The 16,537-nt window shown below is 43.5% G+C and overlaps 1 protein-coding gene across 1 annotated transcript in view; it reads left to right on the forward strand.

Moving 5' to 3' along the window:
• Nucleotides 1-35, forward strand: part of LOC120987190 (low molecular weight neuronal intermediate filament-like) — a 28,274-nt gene extending 28,239 nt beyond the window's left edge. The window contains exon 5 of the mRNA XM_040415794.1: nucleotides 2-35. The gene's annotated coding sequence lies outside the window, so the exon portion shown is untranslated. The remainder of the gene's footprint in view (nucleotide 1) is intronic.
• The last annotated feature ends 16,502 nt before the right edge of the window (nucleotides 36-16,537 follow it).

A 16,537-nucleotide genomic window follows, 5' to 3' on the forward strand; every position in this document is an offset into this window, starting at 1 on the left:
GGTGTCCGGCTTCTGATCACCCTTTCCCCTTCCATCAAACAATTGGTCATCAGTTGTCCTTACAGGTAATCTGGATTTATAAGGCCCGATGTTTGATGGATTATTGAGAACAAGCATTCCTGCAAACGCTCATTCCTGATAATCGGTCTATCTAAAATGTGCAAAATGCTCGTTCATGGTTGGTGCGGACACCTTAATCATTGTTCTTGGGCAGCAGATCGTGCTGTCTAAACAAAAACAATGATTTTGTATGGGAACAAAAGGTAGCAGTAGTGTTTGCTTGTCCTCCCACTGTGAAGGTGATCTTTGCATGTAAATGCACCTCTTCATCTCCACTTAACGAGCAGGCGACAGTTGGGAAGGAACAATTGGCTGCTCCTCGCAGCATCTAAATTTTCCTTACTGGTTTTCCTTATGGGGATCCAGCTCAGGTAATGATAATTTTTGGCCAGCAGTTATCTAATGGGAATGGACAGCTGCAGCACCTACACCCAGTGTTGGACTGGGGTGCCTAGGGCCCACCAGTAAAATTTATTTTGGGGGCCCACTATAAAGCTACATGCAAATACTAACCACCCATACAGTGGCAGCAGCAGCAAGATGCTACAATGTGATTATGGGGGCCCATGCAGTGACTTTGAGAGGGCAGGTCATGGGGAAAGAGGACATGGCTAGCTTGAATCTATACCTAAAAGCCATCACAGCCCCCCCCCCCCCCCACCCAATGTGTCTATAATAATAAACTGTGCACTTTGTTAAATAATGTGCCCAGGTTTTCATATCAACATAGGCTGGTTGAGCCGCTCTATGCTGCCTATCTATATCTAGTGCAGTCCGTCTACTGCGCCATGTGCCACTTCTAAAGGGAGGGGAGGGACTAGGGGGAGTCACCTGTACCCCTGTGGGCCAGTCCGAGCCTGCCTACACTATATAACAATGATTCCATTCTAAAGTATAGAGACTTCCAAAGGTGCTCATCAGATCAGCTCATAGATCAATGAGCTCCAATGTTCCCGGTTTGCTTGTTTCAGATGTGGACCTCCGTCACGCACTCCAATAATGTATATCCTTGTAACATTCATGAAAGTCAATGGGAATAATTTATTATGACCCCCTATGTGACTTTTTGAACACCACTGTGCTTAAGGTTAGTGGAGTTTGTATGCTGTCCTTCGAGATGGAGGCCTAGTGTGGGTGGGCCCATTGGCCTCAGAACGTTTACTATCTTTTACGCCAATTTACTGGGATAAATGAAATCAGTGTAGATGCATGGACTATGCCTCATCATAAATTAAGAGCATCTTCCAGTGGCGCAGGGGGTATCAAAGACCGGTGTAAAATGCAGGTCTTTGATAGATGTCTTTCTACCTAGGAGCAAAGAGAAGCCAGTTTTTCATCACTGCCATAACCACTAGTTATACGTCACAGCAAGATTATTACACTTCTAAACAGTAGAAAGTAGAAAAGTAAAAGTAGATGGACAGTATTGTATTATGGCTGAATAGAAGGAGTAGGACCTTTCAAGAGGGTTTATAAATGTGTATGTATCTGCTTTTGTACTCTGAATGTATTTGTGAGAATTATTCTATGTGTCCTTATCTCTCCATCTATCCTTTCTATAGATATACTAGTATTGTGAGTATGGTGATGGCTTATGCGGGGTTAACATTGAGCTTTATAAACTAGACATCATTTTTCTTTTACTATTATGGTCCTAAATAACTTATACACTTTGGGTAAGGCCATACTTTGGGCCAAAACAGAAGTCCCTAGACATAAAAGGGTTGTATGAGATCATAAAAACATGGCTAGTTTCTTCCAGAAAAGTTGCAGTATGGACAAGAATGCACTGCTTCTGGAAGAAAGTAACCATGTTTTTCTAATCTCATACAACCCCTTTAAGACATCATGGACTAGTGAAGTTGCTAACAAAGCCTCGTTCCTTGTGAATTGTATTCTCAGGACTTTACGTAACTGCCTCCACTGTAGTTAACAGGGTCATGCATCAGGAATTTTCTTTCCTGTATCGCCTGAGATTCAAAGTGTTGTGCAGCCCAGTTATTAAAAGGGTCCCTTGGGGACCTTTTCTACAGACACCACAGCGTGGTCGGACCCACAGTGGTAATCCTACGTACCTAATCCCTGTTGCTGGGTTCTGGCTCCATCACTGTCCCGCAGGCAGTGTAGGTCCAGAATCTTCTCGCGTCAACTTCCAGTTTGAAGCCAGGTTATGTGACCACTGCAGCCAATTACTGGCCACAGTGGTCACATGTCACCCAAGCAGCACGTCACTGCTGTGGCCAGTCATTGGCTGTGACCCAGCGTCAAACCGAATGATCATGGGGGGAGACCGGGGTATCTACAGAGCCAGAGGGGCAGTGATGAAGCTGGTACCCAGCAGTGGGGATCAGGTAAGTACGATTACCACCACAAGTCACTCTTTGAGGTCTGTAGAAAACGTTTAGAAAGGTGAACAACCCCTTTAAGAAGACAATGCTAAAATACAGAATATAATCTCCAGTACATGAGCCCTGTGGGATAACTGTAGAATGAATGAGAGGCAAGTCTAATATGGAATTAGCCATGTGTACAGGTCACTGTGGTAGTCGATGAATCTTTGCATGTAGATCTGAGTTTTGATGTGGAAGACAATAATAAAAGAGAACAGTAACACCATGGCAGTGTTTTGAGGGTTTTATTTCTGTCTAATTTTTGATTTCTGTACTGTTATGGCTAAGGACTATCCTACCAAGATCTGCTCCATCCATGTTAACAAAGTCTATCTACTGACCATATACTGATGGTTATGGTTGATAAAATTACCATCAGGGATGTAGGTAAAGGTGGTGGAAAGGTAGCAGTGATCCCTGAGCTATGATGCCTAATGGCAACCAAAGCCCCCTTGAAACTTGAGAAGATGACACTATTATAAATGGCACATGGTAGTGGGGGCCTTGTGACAGATTTTAGGGGCCAGGAGCGTTTAGAGAGCTTAGATGCACTGCGCAATAAAATACTGTATACCTATATCCAAATAGCCTTTAAAAGGATAATTCAGATGATCGGATCTCCATACTTCTCAACTAGATAAACATAGGGCTCATGCGCGCAAACATATTTTTTTCTCCGTGTCCATTCAGTTTATTTTTTTTTTTTGTGGCCCCTTTGCAGAAGCATTCACTTCAATGGGGCCGCAAAAAAAAATAAAAAAAAATGACTTCATGTGCATTCCGTTTCTGTATGTCCGCATGGCCATTCTACAAAAAAAAAAATCGAACATGTCCTATTGTCCGCATTTAAGACAAGGATAGGACTGTTCTATTAGGGGCCAGCTGTTCCATTCCACAAAATACGGAATGCGCATCGTCGGTATCCGTGTTTTGCGGATACGTAATCTGCGGACTACAAACAACAATGGTCGTGTGCATGAGACCATACTCTGTGGCTGAATATTACACTTGGCATGTTGTGTATATCAGTTTGCCCTCTGCACATCTGCCCGCATCTTCGATGGTACATTAATGTCCAGGTAAGGACACATCTGGCACATATTTTACGCTGCTGAATTCGCCACAAATCTGTATATGTTACATGCGGATTTTGATGCAGATTTCACCGTAATTGACGATGCGGAATTGAAAAATTGGAAGAGAAAGCTCTGTGTAGATTTTTTCCCACAACATGTGGATGGCGGGTTTTGAAAACCTCTTCCACATGTTTGGTGCTGTTATTGATTTTCATTGTGGGATCCACACCAAAAAACTGGATGAAAAAAAGAACACCAACGTTATTAAAGGCTGGTTTCAAATGGTAGTATTACGACAGCATTATACTGTCCACATTGTGGCTGGAACACCCAGACCTCCTATAGTTCTATTGTCCCGAACTACGATGAGCAATGCATGGTGGAACCGGCCATACCCATCTCGGTAAATACTAGCCCACAAAAATCTATTAATTATCCTGATGAATTATTAATATTTCTTCTTGAAATACATTACCTACAAAGGCAGGCACATTCACTGAGGTTCAATTAGGCAGGTGGAGGAAATAGAAATGTAATTATTTCAGCAATGGGATCAAGAGAAGATATAAGAGAACTAGATAAAGATAAATAAGAATGATATCCTCCAGATTCACAGGCCAGGCAGGAATTTCAGCAGGACCCCTTCCATCTTTAGAGGATCAGCCAGGCTCTCAGAGGGCCAAGGTAATTAGATTTCAGACCCAAGACATACCACTGATACAGCTGTTTTATTCTTGGTAGACATCTAAGAATATCTACATTGATGACCACCACAGGGAAGTTTCACCACAAAATGTGTGATTTATCTGAAGAAAAGGAAATCTGGGACATCTTGCTATGTGTCAGTACTGAGATGAGAGACCTGAAGATGTCGCTCTGGTCCTCATATCTAGTGTATCAAGGACAGGTCAGAAAACAACCATTCATTTATTGATTTCATCAATCAATTAATGTGTGATGTATTACAGAGATACTGAATATAAATCTGGTGGAATCTGCTGACCCCCTTTAAATGGATGATGCTGAGTTTTGTTGCCTTTTTTTTTTTTAGCCAAAGCCAGAAATTAATTTAAAAGTAATGGGTTACATAAAGAAGGACTTCTACTCCTTCCTGCTTCATCCACTTATGGCTTTGGCTCAAAAACTGCATCCAAAAAAACTGCCACAAGAAGCTGTGTGTGACACCACCCTCGGGCCTCGTCCACACAATTTGTCTGCAAATTTAGCATGGATTCCACACCTAAAACCGCAGGACTGACACGCGGAAACTGCCTTCCATCGTTTATTTCTTGGTGTTGTTTCCTGTGCGGACACATCTGGAAAGCAGGGTGGGTGTGTGCTTACAGTTTAGCCCCATTCAATGGGGCCAAATCGCAAGAAGCTTCGCTGCATTGAAAAAGTGTAGCAGAAACTAAAGGGTTTGTGCTTCAGACTTTGCGACAAAGGCAAAATCCACACATAGTTTCTGTTTAAAAAAAAAAACACCCAAAAACACCTGACCTGTGCTGCATTTTTTAGGCATCTATTACAGGGGTTTTCCAATACTGGTGACCTATCCAGAGGATAGCTCATCAGTTTCTGATCGTGGAGGTCCTGCACCCGGGACCCCCGCTGATCAGCTGTTTGAGAAGGTAGCAGCGCTTACAGTAGTGCCACAGCCTTCTCGTAGCTTTGCCTAGGACATGTCCGCCAACGTTTATCGGTAACATGGCCTGGCGCAGCTCAGCCGCATTGAAGTGAAACCAAGCACCAACCATACAATGTACGCCAGTGCCTTCTCAAACAGCTGATCGGCAGACTTCCTGGGTGTCAGATACTAACGACTTATCCAGAGGACAGGTCAACAGTATAAATGTCTCGGAAAACCTGTTTAAGTATTGTGGGCCAAACAGTACGTCTGAAAACATATTTTCGATTGGAGTTTTTTGCAAGCCTTGCATTTTTGTATAGGAAACTATGTACCTCCTGTAGCATCACATCCTCTGTAGAGCAGTATGGGGAAAATACATTGGTTAATAAAAGACCAGCAAAAACTACATTGTAAAATGGAAAGCATGTTGCATTTTTTCAAGCAGGGTAAAAAATAAAAAATAAATAGATGTCCATGAAACAAAAATGTCAGACAATGAGGAAAAAATATCACACCCAGAGCATGCTGTGATTTAAAAAAATTACATTGACCCCCCCTCCCAAAAAAAAAAAACTTGTGTCAAAAGTGTCACTACAAAAGAGAAAGAAAACAAAATACACTTGTTTGTTCTCTTTAATAATTCCCAAAGACTTCCATGTAACATCTGGAGCTTTGTAAAAAATCAGCAACAAGCACCAAAGAAGCAAAAGGACCAAAAAAAGACAATGGCCAACATAAATCAACCCTATGCACCGGAAACCTGGGGTGAAAAAGTTGCAAATTTTGGTGCACAGCCCACTTGTGTTAAAATTTTCATTTTTTTGGAGCAAACCCTGAACATTTACAGCAGTAAACTGGTATAAATTGTACCTAAAATCTACACCAGCTCCCTCCATGGCAGAGATTTCAGTGCACAGGCCTGCAGAGATGTGTTGCAAATAATGAGTCGTACCCCTCTTAATAATTGTGTCATATCTCACAACAGGGTGTGCAACACCAAAATTTGGCGAACAGTGGCTCAGTGGTTAGCACTGTTGCCTTGCAGCACTGGAGTCTTGGGTTTGAATCCGACAAAGGACAACATCTGCATGGAGTTTGTATGTTCTCCCCGTGTTTGCGTGGGTTTCCTCCGGATATTCCGGTTTTCTCCCACACTCTAAAGACTTACTGATAGGGAACTTAGATTTGGGGTCAGCATAATGCTAGTGTCTCTAAAAGCGCTGCGGGATATGTCAGCTCTATATCAGTGCATAAAAAAAATAAAAATGCCAGCCTTAAAGGGTTGTTCCCAACCTCTCATGGCGAAGATGGAAATAAGCACTGTCTGGAAGAAGGTGGAATTATGGTAATATCCAAGTGGCCAGCACTCCACTGTTTCTCTAGCCCCCATAGCAGTGAAGGGGAGCTCCGCAAACAGCATAGCAATGCAAACCTACACTCTTTCCATAACTCCCTAGATACTGGGAATAGTGTAGCTTGAAGTGATACGCTCTTTGCAGAGCTCTCATTCACTGCTATGGGAGTTACCATGAAAGACCAAGATGGGAATACACCTTTAGTATATATCCCCTTATATGTGACACCACCCGAAGAGAAACTGGAGACAGCACTTAGGTCCCCCAAGTGAAGGTGGGTCCAAATTGACAGGACAACAGAAGTAGGCAGGGCCTCAAATACCATAGTGCAGCACAAAATACGGCCACCCTCGCCACAGTATTCAACTATATCACTATCCTGAGGACGCAGATACAGTTGCGTTCAGGAGGGCACCTGCGGTCGTTGGCCAGGTGCATAAGTTCCTGATGCTTAGAGCATCAGATCATTATGTAACCAGCTGGCAGCCATGAGGAGGGCTCGGCCAGCCCCCTGGGCATTGGCCACCAGAAAATATCTCTGTAGGGCTGTTGTGCCCCTGGTTCCCCCACATTTATGTCAGGTTGAAGAGATCTAAAAGCATTCCAGTGGAGAAACCCTGTAAATGTTGCAGCATTCTGCATTTATTCTGTCTGCTGAGCTGCTTTTGCTTGTGCCAGATACATGAAAGGAAATTTTTGAAACCCCTCCCCGGGGATCCTTACTGAGCGGAAATTATCAATGAGTGGCCTGTTGTTCTGCAGCCTTGCTGTCTTTATGTCTCTACCAGAAATGGTTCTAGAAATGAACACTAATAAACCGGGCATACACATGGAGCAGAGATTGATCACTTTAAATTAAAACTAACCTCATGACACCACTGAACAGAACACAGGGCATATGAGATGTTCAGAGGAGAAAGCAACAGAGACATATCTTTATCTCAAGATGGCTGAGCAAGCAAGAGAAAGATGAAGAGGTTCAGAGGGCAAAAATAAAGCAAAGCACATTTCCGACCAGCCTCTCTATCCTTTTCAAGGGGGCTCCACGGGGTATGGGGCCCCCGTTCTCGTGATTGGTGGGGGTACCAGCGGTAGGACCCCCACCGATCTAAAAGTTATTTCCTATCCTGTGGACAGGGGATAACTTCTTATAACAAGAATATCCCTTTAATGCGTATGGCCACCTTTAGGCCTCTTTCACCTGAGCGATACGGAATGTCTGTTCAGTGTTCTGTGTTTCAGTTTTTACCATCCATTATTTCACCCGCATTAGAAAAAATAAAGAATAACACTCAGCATCTTCTAGTAACCATCAATGGACAACAGACTTCATCCCAATGCCATGCATGAGCTGGCAGTTTTTTTTTCCTGCTGATCCGTTGGCATGAAAGGACAAGTCCTGTGCAAAAAACGAATGTGAGTGCACCTAGATTTTAGAGTGGAACAATTTCACGCATCTAGGTTTAGAGAAAGTTTCAACACCTAGTCCGAAAAGGGTATGCAAGGGGTGTGGTTCTGTGGACGAGGAAGGAAGCAAAGAAGCTGGTGTAGATTTAGATCGGAGGTGGATGCACCTCAGTTATGTAGAGGCCGGCGCCAGGATCCACCGTCAGGTATAGAGGTTAAGACCATTGTCTAACATGCCGGTCTTAATAAATGACCCCCATAATATTTTATACCACCAAGGTGCAGATTCAGTTAACTGGTGATGGTGGACGGGAGAAATCTTTTGTAAACATTGCACGGGTGGTGTTTAAAAAAAATGACAAAAAACAAGTTTTTCGCTTTTTTCAATGTCAGAGAACGGGAGTGTGGGGAATGATAAGTTCCTTCCGATGAGTTGAATAAGGTCCCTTGTCTGCGATCAAAGTGTCACATGATACACCTGTTCTGAAAGGCCCCTGAGCCTGCAAAATGACTAAGCAAGCAACATGAAGACCAAGGAGCTCTCCAAACATGTCAAAGACAATGGGGCGGGGGGGGGATTTATCATAGACAGGCGTTTTGCCCTGCATTGCTGGACGATGTGACTAATTTATAACGAGAAGCAGACCTCATCATAGATTAGGTGCATCCTTCGAATGTCTGTGTGCCAGAATTAAGTCTATGGTAGCTCGTTGCTGCCATAGATTTGTGTCTTCAGGCACAAATGAAGATAAATGTGGCATACCCACTGGACCCGTCCCCTTTTCAGAAAGTGGCAACATCAATACATAATAACAGACACACCGGATATGCTGCTGTGATCCCTGTTTGCTATTTTCCGCTGTTCTTGGGACTGCTGTGGATCTGTGGTCCTATCGCGGCTGTTGCATTCCTGGTTTGGTCGAGAGGTCCATCTGTGCTGCTCTGCAACCTTTTCATTCTGCTGTTTAGGATCCTAGGAGCGGGCACTGGGGACACGGTTATACTCACCGATGGATATACCCCCTGGACCGGGTAAGACCTCTGAGAGGGCCATTATGAGTGAATACCTTTATACTGAAGTGGACATTCACAGGTTAATAAATGAGGATGCCAGTGATGTGACATTCCTCAGTACTCCATCTATTGACCTGCTGAAAATAAAATTTAAACAGGAGTCTAAGAGACTTACTACCATCGAATTGCACCTCAGCACGCTGAGGGAATACTATAAAGCGCAGCGAGTGCCCAGGGGCCTGAGATCACACCTTCGCCCAAACCTCTTTCCCAACAATGAGGAATTCTGTACAAAGTTTGAGTCTGTTAATAATAAATATTCCTTTGAATTGATGCTACTAAACATTGAATATTTGCAGAAAGAGGTTGAGAGCATTAAGAAAATCCTTGCCACTCTGGAGGTGCAGATCCAGAGTCTATTATCTGCAGACGACTTTGTGGCTCACAAGGAGAAGACCATCCAACATTTGTAACGACACAGAAATGAGGTTAAAAAAAACAAAAGAGATAAGTGGCACCGTGACCTGGAAGACTACCAGACTGGACGGATATATAACTGGCAAAATCAACAACCTCGCAATAGACCCCCAAGGAGACGTGGTAAGGGGAGGAGATTTGACCAAAGTCACTTTGGCTTTACAACAGGTGACTCAGAGTCAACTGATGATTCCACCAAGTCGACTTTTTTAGGAAGACCAACACACGCAGTGGGAGGAAACTCCGACGTGGCGGTAGAAAACATCACAGGATCCAGAAAAGATCGGCCTCCACCCGCATACCCGAGCTACAATCAGGGAGCACGGGAGAGATTGACGAGACGCACACACAAGATATAAACCATCTGGTGGTGAATATATCATCCATCGAATTAAGCAGTGAGCAGATTAATGTCTTGGGACATGGACTATCCTTCTGCCCTAGGGCGGACACTGATTGGTTCGAGATGGAACTTGATCTATAGCGTTTTTTTAGGCGTCTTAGATTAAAAGCTTTTTTTGACAGCAATGTTAGCGACAGGGGTGTACCCAGTAATGATGTTGGTGAACTAGTCTTAGCAAATTATTAGCTGAGCAATAAGAGCAACTTCATGCCTCCACATAACAATCATATTGTGGAATCATATATCCAGATAGTTACTAAACAGATCAGAACGTTGCAACAACGTAATAGACAGACACATTTCAAACCCAATATGTCACATAAGGAGAGGGAAGCTCTTAAGACATTGACACAAAACAGAGATATTACCATCAAACCAGCCGACAAGGGGGGAGCTGTGGTGGTCATGGACACGGACAGTTATACTAGGGAGATACATAGGCAGTTGGGTAATGTGGAGGTATATGAGGTACTGAAACAGGATCCCAAATGGGAAATCGCCAGGGTGGTGATGGATATCGTTGACACCGCCCAGGCACGAGGTATCATTGATTCAGACTTATGTCAGTTTCTTAAGGTACCATACCCCATCACCCCACTGATCTATGTTCTCCCTAAGATACACAAGCGATTGATTGACCCCCCGGGCAGACCTATTGTGTCTGGCAGGGGGTCCATCTTTAGAAACATCGCTATTTTCTTGGACAGACTGCTCCGTGTCCATGCAACCTCAGCTCCTTCCTATGTCAGGGATACAGGACATTTCCTGACCAAATTGAGTGAAATTACGTTACCTGCCCATTTTTATCTAGTAAGTTTTGATGTAGTATCACTGTATACGTCTATTATGCATGACTATGGATTAAATGTCGTTGATGTGGCTCTGGCCGACACAGGGCTCACTCCTGATGCCCGCCGGTTTGTCCTCGACCTCCTGGAGTTGGTCCTCAAGAGGAATTACTTTCTTTTTGGCAACACCTTTTACCAACAGACACGCGGTGTGGCCATGGGGTCAAACGTGGCACCCACTTATGCCAACATGTTCATGACGGAGGTCGAGGACAAACTGGTATATGCATCACAATTTCGTCAGTGGGTCCTGTGCTGGTGGCGCTACATCGACGACATTTTTATGATTTGGAGCGGCTTCATGGACTCTCTTGATGAGTTCCATCAACATCTCAACAATGGGGTACCCGGGCTTCAATTTACTGTAACAGCTTCATCTGAGAAGTTGCAGTTTCTTGATGTCAGGGTATACATTGAGGGAGGTGAGTTAAAAACAGACCTGTACAAAAAGCCTACGGATAGGAATAACCTTTTAAGACATGACAGTAGTCACCCACGCCGCATGCTTGACTCCTTGCCTTGGAGCCAGATGCTGCGTGTGAGGCGGGTGGTATCTGATGATGATAGGTTCATGAACCGCATTGATGAGATGTGCAATAAATTTTCCAACAGAAGGTATCCAGGCAGGTTGTTACACAAATCGAGGACGAGAATATCCTTGACTGACAGAATGTCCACCTTTCAGGCTTCACCTAGGAAAAAGAATATGGGAGGCATCCCGTTTGTATCCACCTATGGCAATCACAGTGCTGACATAGCACACATTTTTCGAAGAGAGTGGCATATTCTACATAGCGGCCTCCCTACAGTAGACAAATTTGATCATCCGCCATTGATGGCATATAAACGGGGTACCAACCTACATGACAAACTTATTAGACCGACATAGGTGATGTTAGCAAAGGGGCCAAACATATCTGAAGCCCAGAAAGACAGGGAATTTCCCATGCCTTGGATGTTGCAACTGTGGGAACATGTTAAAGGGGAATACCTTTGTTCATCCATACAGTGGCAAGAAATTTAATATTGCAGAACATTACACCTGCCGGTCCAAGTTTGTCATTTATATGATTGTTTGTCCCTGCAGTTTGATCTACGCGGGAGAAACAACCATGGAACTCAGGGAGTGTATTAACAAACATCAAAGTACCATAAGGAAAAAAATGTTGGACAAGCCAGTCTCTAAACACTTCAATGATTGTGGACACTATGTCAGTCAATTGAGATTCCGGGTCATCGACTCGCTTCAGATTCCCAGGAGAGGGGGGGATAGGGAACGTATGTTAAGAAAGAAAGAGCTCAAATGGATCTTTACATTGGAATCCTTACAACCCCAGGGACTCAACATTGAATTTAATGTAAATAGCATAGATAGGTAGAATAATTTCATGCATTCCTGTCCGATTCAATATATATATGTTTTTATACAGTATTTTTAGGCATATTCTTGCACCTTTTTGCACTTTATTATCTGTCCTGCTCGGGGGCCAGTTTTATATTTAAGTCACTGACTCCATCTACACATACTGGTTCTCATTTTCCCATCCGTTTTTTTGCTTCTCTGTCCTCTAAGTCGATGTCTATAGATAATTTGACTATATATCAGTCACCACCAGTTATGTATTGATGTACGGGATACTTGTTTCTGATGTCTTTTTGGCAATTCATGGATGTGACCGGGTGTGTGTGAGACATATTTCATGTCCCCATCTGGACATCCGTGGCTAGATGTATGAGGTATATACAAGATCCTTTATGTTTTCTTTTTCTTGTGGATGATGTAGGACCTTGCGCCTGTCATGTGACGGTCATGTGGGCGGGTGACGCGTGACCTTGTGTTCTGGATGCAATCGCTTACTGGCTGCTGGAGTGGGTGCGGTTGCATCCCTGTGACTTCGGACGGCAGCACGCCCACATTACTGCATGGTGACGTCACAGACATGCGCAAGAAGCTTATTGAGACGCCGACTTGATGTGTAAGCATGGTGGACGGAATCGGATTTTATTCAATGTGGAATAAAAGGAAGGTATATATGGTTTTATTATTAATCACAGATAGCCTGATTGGAGTTCAGGCCGCTTTTAATTGTTACACATGCTCTGATTTCATTGAACCTCCAGCTGATTGGCTCTGACAAGTTATAGGAGTGGTCACCTTGGTGTATATATGTTGGCTCATTTATAGTATTTGTATACTTGATAAAGGCTACTGCGTAGCCGAAACGTCGTACTCTTTTGTGTGTGCACTCTTGGCTTCCAATAAACAGACACACCGGATATGCTGCTGTGCTCCCTGTTTGCTATTTTCTGCTGTTCTTGGGACTGATGTGGATCTGTGGTCCTATCGCGGCTGTTCCTGGTTTGGTCGAGAGGTCCATTTGTGCTGCTCTGCAACCTTTTCATTCTGCTATTCTCACAATAGGTCATCAATATCTGATCAGTTGGGATCCGACTCCCAGCACCACTGCTGATCACCTGTTTGAAGAGGCCCGAGGCCCTCCGGTGACCACTGCGCCTTCCTCACAGCTCACCAAACACAGTGCTGTACATCATATAGTGGCTGTACTTGCTATTGCAGCCCAGGCCCATTCACTTGAATGGGACTGCATAGCACCTAGACCATATGACTGATGAACATGACATTAATGGCCTCTTCAAACAGCTGATTGGCGGGAGTGCCCACAGAACAGATATTGATGACCTATCCAGAAGACAGGCCATTAATATCAAAATCTCAAACAACCCCTATAAAATGTCTTGGAACAGCCTAGTCAAAGCCCAGACATCAAACCAATGGAGAATCTGTGGCATGGCTGAAGACTGCTGGACACCACTGCAACCTGTCTAACTTGAAGCAGTTTTGCCTGGAGAATGGGCATAAATGCCATTGTCTAGATCTGCTAAGCTAAGAGAGACATACCCCAGGAGACTTGCCTCTGTAATTGCAGCGCAAGCAGTGATGAGCAACAGGGGCAATATTCGAATTTGCGATACTTCGCGAATATTTGTCATATATTCGCGAATTCGAGATCTCCAGTTATTATTTTCTTGATTCAATCTGAAAATTTGTGATAAAAATTTGCAATGCGAAAATTTGCGATCAACGCTACTCCTAAAGTCAAAGATATTGCAGCCTTCTCATTGGCCCACAAGCAAGAAGCAGTGAGGGATCATGGGGACTGATGAAAAAAAATCTAGAATATTTGCGATTATGAAGCACTAAAGTCTAGATATTCGTGAATTCTCAAAGTGCCAATATTCACGATAAAAATTTGCGATTAGAATATTCGCGATCAACTTATGAGGGGTGAAAACTTATGCATATTAAAGTGTTTTGTTATGTCTTAAAGGGCTATTCTCATCCCAGACAATGGGGGCATATCGCTAGGTTATGCCCTCATTGTCTGATAGGTGCGGGTGCATGCCTATATTGAGAACGGAGCCCAGAAAGTGGAGGAGGGTGCACTGCACATGCGCAGCCACCCTCCATTCATTTTCTATGAGGCCGCCGAAAATAGCTGAGCGTTGGCTCGGCTATTTCTTTCGGCCCCATACAAGTGAATGGGAGCGGTGGACGGTCATGCGCGGTGCGCTCCCATTCACTTCTATGGGGAGAGTGCTTGGTGGTGGGCAGACCGGAGTCCTCCAGCCACCACTTTGCGGGGCTCCGTTCCAGATATAGGTACTGGTCCAAGCGAGATGCCCCCACTATCTGAGATGAGACATCCCCTTTAACTATTGTTTGTGTCATAGTAAAAATAAAAAAGCTGGTATTTAAAACGGGGTGGTGTATAGATGGGGAGCTTTCTAATATATAAGCCTCTCAAAGGCTTAAAATAAAAAGGATGTTTAAGAATTTACTGGCAGCGTCCAATGGGTCGCCTATAATATTTCTGCTGGTTAAACCCAGAGAGCGACACACATATCCTTTTTCATCTGTTTTTTTTTTCTGATTGCAGATATTTTTTATTCAATTTCCTGAACATGATAATGGGGGCGGCCGTCTTGCCTGAGCTGTTCTTAAAAGCATTTACAGCAGCCATCATGGACCATAGACACAATGGACGGACAGGAGGGGACTCATTGACTTCTATGGGAGAATTGTCTAGGCATGCTCTGTGACCTGTGCACAGAGAAGAAGTGTGGATAAGCTGTGACATTACCTATTGTGAGCAGTGGATCCTGTGTTATCTATATACATAGGTGTTATATTTCATTGTAATGATGACTGTGATGATAATGAGATGACTGCTGTAAAATGATCTGTACAGACGAGGAAGTGGTGCCTATTACTAGGCTTAGTGGCCAGTGCAAAAGCTGCAGGATTTTATATATATATATATATATATATATATATATATATATATATATATATATATATACACTGCGTGCAGAATTATTAGGCAAATGAGTATTTTGACCACATCATCCTCTTTATGCATGTTGTCTTACTCCAAGCTGTATAGGCTCGAAAGCCTACTACCAATTAAGCATATTAGGTGATGTGCATCTCTGTAATGAGAAGAGATGTGTTCTAATGACATCAACACCCTATATTAGGTGTGCATAATTATTAGGCAACTTCCTTTCCTTTGGCAAAATGGGTCAAAAGAAGGACTTGACAAGCTCAGAAAAGTCAAAAATAGTGAGATATCTTGCAGAGGGATGCAGCACTCTTAAAATTGCAAAGCTTCTGAAGCGTGATCATCGAACAATCAAGCGTTTCATTCAAAATAGTCAACAGGGTCGCAAGAAGCGTGTGGAAAAACCAAGGCGCAAAATAACTGCCCATGAACTGAGAAAAGTCAAGCGTGCAGCTGCCAAGATGCCACTTGCCACCAGTTTGGCCATATTTCAGAGCTGCAACATCACTGGAGTGCCCAAAAGCACAAGGTGTGCAATACTCAGAGACATGGCCAAGGTAAGAAAGGCTGAAAGACGACCACCACTGAACAAGACACACAAGCTGAAACGTCAAGACTGGGCCAAGAAATATCTCAAGACTGATTTTTCTAAGGTTTTATGGACTGATGAAATGAGAGTGAGTCTTGATGGGCCAGATGGATGGGCCCGTGGCTGGATTGGTAAAGGGCAGAGAGCTCCAGTCCGACTCAGACGCCAGCAAGGTGGAGGTGGAGTACTGGTTTGGGCTGATATCATCAAAGATGAGCTTGTGGGGCCTTTTCGGGTTGAGGATGGAGTCAAGCTCAACTCCCAGTCCTACTGCCAGTTTCTGGAAGACACCTTCTTCAAGCAGTGGTACAGGAAGAAGTCTGCATCCTTCAAGAAAAACATGATTTTCATGCAGGACAATGCTCCATCACACACGTCCAAGTACTCCACAGCGTGGCTGGCAAGAAAGGGTATAAAAGAAGAAAATCTAATGACATGGCCTCCTTGTTCACCTGATCTGAACCCCATTGAGAACCTGTGGTCCATCATCAAATGTGAGATTTACAAGGAGGGAAAACAGTACACCTCTCTGAACAGTGTCTGGGAGGCTGTGGTTGCTGCTGCACGCAATGTTGATGGTGAACAGATCAAAACACTGACAGAATCCATGGATGGCAGGCTTTTGAGTGTCCTTGCAAAGAAAGGTGGCTATATTGGTCACTGATTTGTTTTTGAATGTCAGAAATGTATATTTGTGAATGTTGAGATGTTATATTGGTTTCACTGGTAAAAATAAATAATTGAAATGGGTATATATTTGTTTTTTGTTAAGTTGCCTAATAATTATGCACAGTAATAGTCACCTGCACACACAGATATCCCCCTAAAATAGCTCAAACTAAAAACAAACTAAAAACTACTTCCAAAAATATTCAGCTTTGATATTAATGAGTTTTTTGGGTTCATTGAGAACATGGTTGTTGT

Source organism: Bufo bufo, chromosome 1, assembly GCF_905171765.1.
Source record: "Bufo bufo chromosome 1, aBufBuf1.1, whole genome shotgun sequence".
Classification (NCBI taxonomy): domain Eukaryota; kingdom Metazoa; phylum Chordata; class Amphibia; order Anura; family Bufonidae; genus Bufo; species Bufo bufo.